We start from the raw sequence: 8,025 nt of genomic DNA, 5'->3' as shown, positions 1-8,025 counted from the left end.
CCTCAGATGACTTTCCTCTCTCCTCTCCTCCAGACTTACTCCTTTCACAATACTTTTCAACAATGACCTCAGCCAGATTCCTTCACTACTGCTAACTTGTACCAGCACTTAATGTACTTTATGTGCCTGCAGTGTTTTTTCTGAGTTTGTAATAGGCTGCAAATTCCTTGAAGCATGTCTCATTATATTTTTGTATAGCTCCACTCACTCTGTCTCTACTTAATAAATAATGGTTACTCTACAAGAATGCTCACTATACACCCCTACTGTTTTAAGTATCAGCCCTTGCATTGTCAGCTTGCTTAATTTTTCTTTTGTCTGCATGAGTCATTGTACCCATCTTCTGCATGTGTTTTATGTATGCATGCTCATTCACATTTCTCTCCACAGAAAGAAATGCTAAAATAATCCCCTGCACCAAAATTCCTTATTTTGCACATAAATCCAAACATTTTGATCAGCTGGAGACACAGTCAGCTTTAAAGATTTTCCACTTTTTTATTCTTCTGAGAAAAGTTCCCCTTCCCTCCCAAAAACCTAATCAGAGAGTATAAAACCACTGTTAGTTTGTGTTCATCAAAAAAAGCTATTTTAGACATGAGATCCCATGTTTAACTTGCCCTGCTGTTAATATAAGAAATATATGGCAGATGATAAACAACATGCTAAGAATGCATTGAAATCTTGAACACTGGAACTAAGCCTAAGCAAAAGAGCTTTATGTTGAGGAAAACACAGTGAGGTGTAGCCTGGCTGAGAAAATCACTGTCATCAGGCTCCTGCAGGCACAGTCGCAGTAAGGCACTTTCACTGCTGCAAGGTCTTATTTATTTGTCCAGGCCTATTAGGGGTTAGACCTGCTGCTATACAATCACAAGCCTGGGGTCAGCTTTCACAGGTTTCAGGTACAAATCATAGCTGGTGTCCTGCTTCCACTTTGGTTACTCTCTGGCTTCAGAAACCTTTCTTCCATTTTCTTCACGCTCATTGGCTTTTAAACTTGCTTGTTTAATGCACCGTGAGTTATAATTCCAGAATGTTTCTCTTGAAAGTACATTTTAACCTAGTTTGACTCAAAGGTCCCAGGTGAGATGACCAAAGCAGGGCCAGGGTTACAGAGTGTGATTTAAATAATTGATGCAGACAGGAAGCAAAAGAGACCAGAGTTGTGCAGTTTATCTTTGTGATCTGTCACTTGCAAAGACATTTCTAGCAGATAGGTTACCAGATCATAGCAGTTCCATCATCTCTGGGGATTTTCCCATCTGATGGGAATCTTCACATTTAGGTGCTCTAAATAGGAAGGCCAAACCACATGCCGTGCATTTTAACACACCAAAACTTGATACAGGACAAACAATACTTTCTTCTCTCTCATGCACACATGCAGTTGACATTCTACTAGCACTGAAGTCTCCCTAAAACAAGCAGAAATCCTGACACACAGTATAGCCATATGATCCACCTGAAATCCATGAAAACCCACTGTCAACCACAATACAAACCTGGGGTTCCTCAATCACAATTTGGGGACCATCCCTCTTCTCCCAGTGAGGATGGTGGTAGGAAACACAGCCAGTCATGACAGGCTACAGGCACCACCTGATGGTAATATAAATCTCATCTATGCTGTATATAGATGCTGTGGTAAGAGCAACACTTGCTCATAGCAGGACGACTGCAGTGATTGCTCCTGTTGAGTAAACAGTGATGATGTAGCAGCTGTAACTTCTGCTATGGAAGAGGAAAACCACGAACAGGAAATTTTTCTTTTACAAGAGCCTTATCATTTTGGCTTTGTAATCTGACCTTGTTTGTTCAAGATGCTAAAGCAAGGCATTCTACTACCACAATACTACTCCTGAGGTCCTTTTCTGCATCTCCTTCTTACCCTGGACTCGTTCAGCAAGCCCAACCCAGCCATCATTCCCTCCAGGCTCAGGGTGCTACAATCCACCCAGCTGGCCACTGTGTATCCCTCCCCCCGGCCCCCACCAGTGAGCAGCAGTAGCAGCTGTGGCCAGCAGGGCTCCATTATATTGCCCCTTTTTAGTACCTCTTTTAATCCCTGCCAGGTCCCAAGTAACACTACGAATTTGCATACTAGATAGAAAAGCACTCCTCCTTTGACCAATCTACTGTAAGTGTCTCTTGGCCTCTATACCTTTCTGGACAGAGATCGCTCTGCTTCCACTGCCATCTGATGTGGTTCCTCACTCCAGGGACTGCATTTAGCCCTGGGAGTGCTGTTCTCATTCATCCAATTCTTCTACTCCTGGTTCCCAGTCCAGAAAACTACATGCAAAGCAGTGAGTGCATCCAGCAGAGGAGGAGCGCAAACCCCAATCCTCTACTTTCCCGCAAAGCACAGGGCTCCATGCCACAGGCAGCCACGTTCCACATCAAAATGGACAGCACCGTTTTAGCTCCAGCATAATCGTATTTGTTTTGGGCCAACTGGGCACATGCTCAAAGGGTGACACCAGCACAGCTGCGCCATTAATGCAGGGTACCATGAATATAGTAGATATCTAGAACCTGGCTGCTACTTCTGCAGCCCATGCTCTATGTACTGCCAAAAAAATTCTCTATCCCCTTGATCCAAACTGGGAGATACAAGAACTGAACTAGGCGGAAATTTATACAGGGCTCGGTATCTCATATCACTAACATTACCACCTACCGCTCCAGGCATCCTACCAGTGAGGTACAGCAGTTAGACCGGGTCAGAGGAGAGTTCATGCAGGAGGTTCCTGGTACTGTCAGGAGACGTTTTGCAGGCAGAATTGTACTGTGTTACATAGTTTGAAAACAAACAAGGGATAGCAAGCCATATTGTTCTAGTGTAAGCACAACATAAATGTTCATGTAAAAGAGAGAAAGACAACAGGAAAACTGGAATAGCACCTTTCTTACTAAAGTGAACCAAGTTTTCAAGTGTTAAGCAGATGTGGAATGTTTCAACAATGAAAAAATCTGTTGAAGCCACTGGTTATAAAAAAAGTCACTTTTTAATGTGACTAGCTTTATCACTAGACCTTCTATGCAAGTTATAAAGAGTGGGATGTATTCAATACAATAGCTGCTGTCTGCTACTAGACAATTATTCCTTCTGCTTCTAAATTAATAACTGCAAATCTATGCCATGCAAAAACGCAGGATGGTTCTTTGGGCTGTTAATATTTTCAGCAGGGGATTTCAGTGCCTTCTCTTCCTCTATAAGCAGCTGCCACTGTTTGCAGTGAGAGCAGCAGCCACCAACTCCCACCTCTCTGTGTCAGATCTTATGCAAATGGCACCATTTGGCCCCCTGGGAAGCAACCACTGCCTGCACCACCATTGTGTGCTCCCTGTGGGAAACAGGTGGTGGGACAGAACGGGAGCAGGCAACAGGCTGCCAACTGGACGATGCTGAGGACACACACACACACACACAAAAAAATCCCTCTCATTTTCCTTCTCTTATTCTGTCCTTGGACTTGCACCTTCTATTCTGCGTCACTTTTAAAAAAGCCATTAAATAGCGATTTGGGGCGGGGGGGGGGGGGGGGGGAGGCTTTATGACACACAATTTTCTTCTTTTTGCCACAGTAAGAAGCATTCTAAAATAAAGAGATACTGGGGGTAGGTGCTCTTAGAGATCATCTACCTGGACCTGTGCAAAGCATTTGACACTCTCCCACACAAAATCCTTGTCACTAAATTGGAGAGACATGGATTTGACAGATGGACCACTCGGTGGATAAGGAATCGGCTGGATGGTTGCACTCAGAGTTGCGGTCAATGGCTCGATGTCCAAGTGGAGAGCAGTCATGAGTGGCGTTCCTCAGGGGACACTACTGGGACCAGTGCTCTTTAACAACTTTGTTGGTGACATGGACAGTGGGATTGAGTGCACCCTCAGCAAGTTTGCTGACAACACCAAGCTGTGCGATGCCGACAACACGCTGGAGGGAAGGGATGCCATCCAGAGGGACCCTGACAGGCTTGAGAGGTGGGGCCATGAGAACCTCATAAGGTTCAACAAGGCCAAGTGCAAGGTCCTGCACATGGATTGGGGCAATCCCAAGCGCAAATACAGGCTGGGTAATGAGGGGACTTAGAGCAGCCCTGAGGACAAGGTACTTGGGGGTATTAGTGGATGAAAAACTGAGTATGAGCCAGCAATGTGCGTTTGCAGCCCAGAAAGCCAACCATATGCTGGGCTGCATCAAAAGAAGTGTAACCAGAAGGTAGAGGGAGGGGATTCTCCCCCTCTGCTCCTGCGAGACCCCCGCTGGAGTCCTGCATTCAGCTCTAGGGCCCTCAACATAAGAAGGACATGGATTTGTTGGAGCGAGTCAAGGGGAGGGCTACAAAGATGATCAGAGGGCTGGAGAACCTCTCCTATGAAGGCAGGCTGAGAGCGTTGGGGTGGTTCAGCCTGGAGAAGAGAAGGCTCCAGTACCTAAAGGAGGCCTACAAGAAAGCCAGAAAGGGACTTTTTACCAGGACATGTAGTGACAGGACAAGGGGTAATGGCTTTAAGCTGAAAGAGGGTAGAGTTAGGTTAGATGTAAGGAAGAAGCCCTTCATTGTGAGGGTGGTGAGACACTGGAACAGGTTGCCCAGGGAGGAGGTTGTGATGTGCCATCCCTGGAAGTGTTCAAGGCCAGGCTGGATGGGGCTTTGAGCAACCTGGTTTAGTGGAAGGTGTCCCTGCCCATGGCAGGGGGGTTGGAACTACATGATCTTTAAGGTCGCTTCCAACACAAACCATTCTATGATTCTATGATCACTTCTCAGTATGCAGGCACTATGCAATGCCTCGGGTGAATACTTTCAGTAGGAGAGTCCAAGATGCAGCATTCAATACAGCCAACACATAACATACTACCTTAGGCAATAATTATTTCAAAGCAGTTTTTTGTCTAAAAATATATACCTTTTTTTTTTTTTTGCCTCCTCTGCCTTTCATGGGTGATGACTGGGCTCCCATATAGTTTAAAAATCAGATGAAAGGACTCAAAAGTAATAAGGAAGAGGAAGGGGAAAAATAGCCTAATTTAGCAGTTGCTCACACCAGAGATGGACACATCACTACATGCAAGGATTAGCTAAACTAACTCCTTTCAGATTTTCAAGCATATTTACAGGCCAACCAACCAGCTATTGGTACTTCTGCATAACGAAATGTAAGGCTTCTTTTGATTTTGGACTAGGAGGTAAGTAAACTTGCATCAGTAACACTCTGAGATTCAAGCAGTGATACTAAACTATAGTTAGTTAGTACATTATCTGTGACATTAATAGCTGCATTAGGTTTTTTTTTTCCTGGATGTATCTAATTCTTGCTGCAGATGCTAATGAAGACTTTCTCCCTGTGACCATGTTGAATAGAGAAAAATGAGGTGGGATTAGAAAGTAAAAAGCACTTGAGAATAATACCTTTGTAGCTTGCTACCTTAAGATTCTCTTTCCCTCTCTTTCTTCCACCTCCCCTTATATTAATTGCAGCCCAAGAGGTAACACCCTCAAGTTGCTGGTTTTCCACAGCAAACACAAAGGACAGGCATGCAGATACATAGAAGCATAGGGGTAGCGTGTAACAACTGAAGGAACACAGGCTTCCTGCATGACCAAAGGCAAATCACATGCTGAGCCATTTGTAAGGCACATGAGAGTCACTTAGGTTTCTTTAAAAAAACCCAAGGGTTTCTTCCAAAGCCAAATGTGAATAACACATCAGAAAAAAAAAAAAATGCACAGTTCTAACAGATAACAGAGGTATTAGAGGAACTTCCTTCCATCTTCCACAGAACCTTTTCCCATGTCATGGCATACAAGAGACTGTCACAGCATCCAACTCCAAAACATGCTTGGATTTCATCTCTTACTCTCTCTCGGTACCAGTGATGAGATTTGGGTGTGGGTTCTAGTCAGGCAGAACTTGGAAAATGACGACATTTTGCTGGAGGTACAAAGGTGTAGACAGGCAAATTTAACAGACAACAGCAACAGACTGGATGTATCTACGTCTCAGTAGCTACCCACAACTCATTTGCAGAAGTCACCTTTGAGGTCTGTACTGAATTTGAACAAGTAAAAAGGAGTGACCTTAAAAGTCAACACCAGCTTCAGTAAAGACTGGGGCCAGAGAGCCCACACTAACTTACAGAATAGCCCAGTTTGCCTCCCATTTAGTGAGAAAGTATCCCCATCTCACCAAACCAGACTGGACAAAGACAATCAAGATATCCAATACTGTGAAAGGGGACAATTATTTCTCCATCTCTCCACAACACACCAAGATGCACTGAAGGCACATGCTGAGTTTAATTGTGGAGGCAGGCATCAAGCTTATCTAACTGGCACAGTCGCTAGTCAATAATGTTCCTTCTGCATTCAGTTAAATTCTGACTAGTTTAATCAGAAAAGTAATCTGGAAATAGTGACAAATCTCTTTATTCATTAAGAGCAAGCAGTCCTTAAAAAGCCAAATCAAAGTGGGCTGCTGTGAGCTTGGATCAGCATATGCTCTTTCATTAGCAGCACTGATATTTACCAGCAGAGAGGATTTTCATGCCCTGAGTTTGTGCCATGCTCCCTTTGAGTCACTCTGACAATCAAAAGGAAATAAAAATATTATCAACAATTATTACCTGCATGTCCTAGCCACTGCTTGAGGCTCATATGAAGTCCCTACAGACATTCCCATGGGTGCATTACAGTACTCTAATGTGCCAAGATGTGTCATAGAGAAAAACATTGTCATTGTATTCTTCAGTTTCAAAATCACATTTTTCTTGACAAAGTTTACAGTCAATAAAGAATAATTTGCTTTATTTTTTTATGTGTAGACATGTTTGTATTACTGCAACAAGTTTTTCTACTCTGATAAAGGCTTCCACAATGCACAGGCCTCAAATGATCTATCAGAGTCCACATCTGTCCTTGATGCCCACAATGCTAGAGTTAATTTCATTGAGGACCATAAGATTGGACTGCCAAGTCCCATGAACGCAATTGCTTTATTTTTTCCCCACATTTTGAAATCGCTGAAGCAGAAACTTTCATTTCTTTATCCAGGGGCTGTTTTGTGAAAAATCATCAACATCACATGCATCTTTCATTTTGTGAGGAACAAACTGAAGATCAAGAAGATTCCACATGACCATAGGTCTGTCTGTAAAGAATTCACTGGCGTTTTGAGGTGTTTTTGAGCAGTTTATTATGAATCACTAAGCAAATATTGTTAATGTTCATTCAGAGTGAAATACTTCTCAGAATATTTACACTCGTTCAACATCCTTGTCACTCCACAGGCTTTTTAGCATACCATACACTCAAGTCCACAGGCCTGTTTGCTCTGGTAGACACAAAGCAAGTTTTACTTGGTGTTACAGCAAAATAAATAGAATAAATATAGTGAAGTTACAAGAGCCTGAACTCCCCAAGTAATAAAAAAAAAATCAGTGATATTCATGTGCTCCAAGGAACTGTCCTAGCGCACACCACTTGAGAAATAAAGGCATACCATTGGGTTTTGCTTGGTAGGTAGAATCAAACCAAAGGAACCAAGTCAGTGAGGAAGCATGTATTTCAGAAATTATTTCCAAGCTATACAGCCATTAGAAGACTAGATTGGCTCCTTAAGTATATTGCTTTTTCATGTGGCTGTATTTTGGCTTAGCCATTCATCCCTCAAATCAGGGAAAGCCTACTTACAGACAGAAGAGTCTACGCAGAAGCTGGTCAAGGGTCTTCTCCCTCTGAAGCACAGCCGAGTATCACTGGTAGCATTATATACATACTTTAAGATGACATATCCAAAGACAGTATCCCAATCCTACTCCATTTAGGATACCAAACAATTAAAATGCTCAGCTATATACTTCATGAAGCCCTACCTGAGATCTCTGGAGTTAGAATTATTGTTTTTAAATTAACTTTATGGATTATCATTTATGCTTTCCAAAAAGCTTCCAAAGAACCTCATGCATGCATATTTATTGCTAATAGATCAGAAAACATAGGATGATTCAC

The sequence above is a fragment of the Haliaeetus albicilla genome, chromosome 6 (assembly GCF_947461875.1).
Source record: "Haliaeetus albicilla chromosome 6, bHalAlb1.1, whole genome shotgun sequence".
NCBI classification, from domain to species: domain Eukaryota; kingdom Metazoa; phylum Chordata; class Aves; order Accipitriformes; family Accipitridae; genus Haliaeetus; species Haliaeetus albicilla.
Note: the sequence above shows the minus strand (reverse complement) of the source record.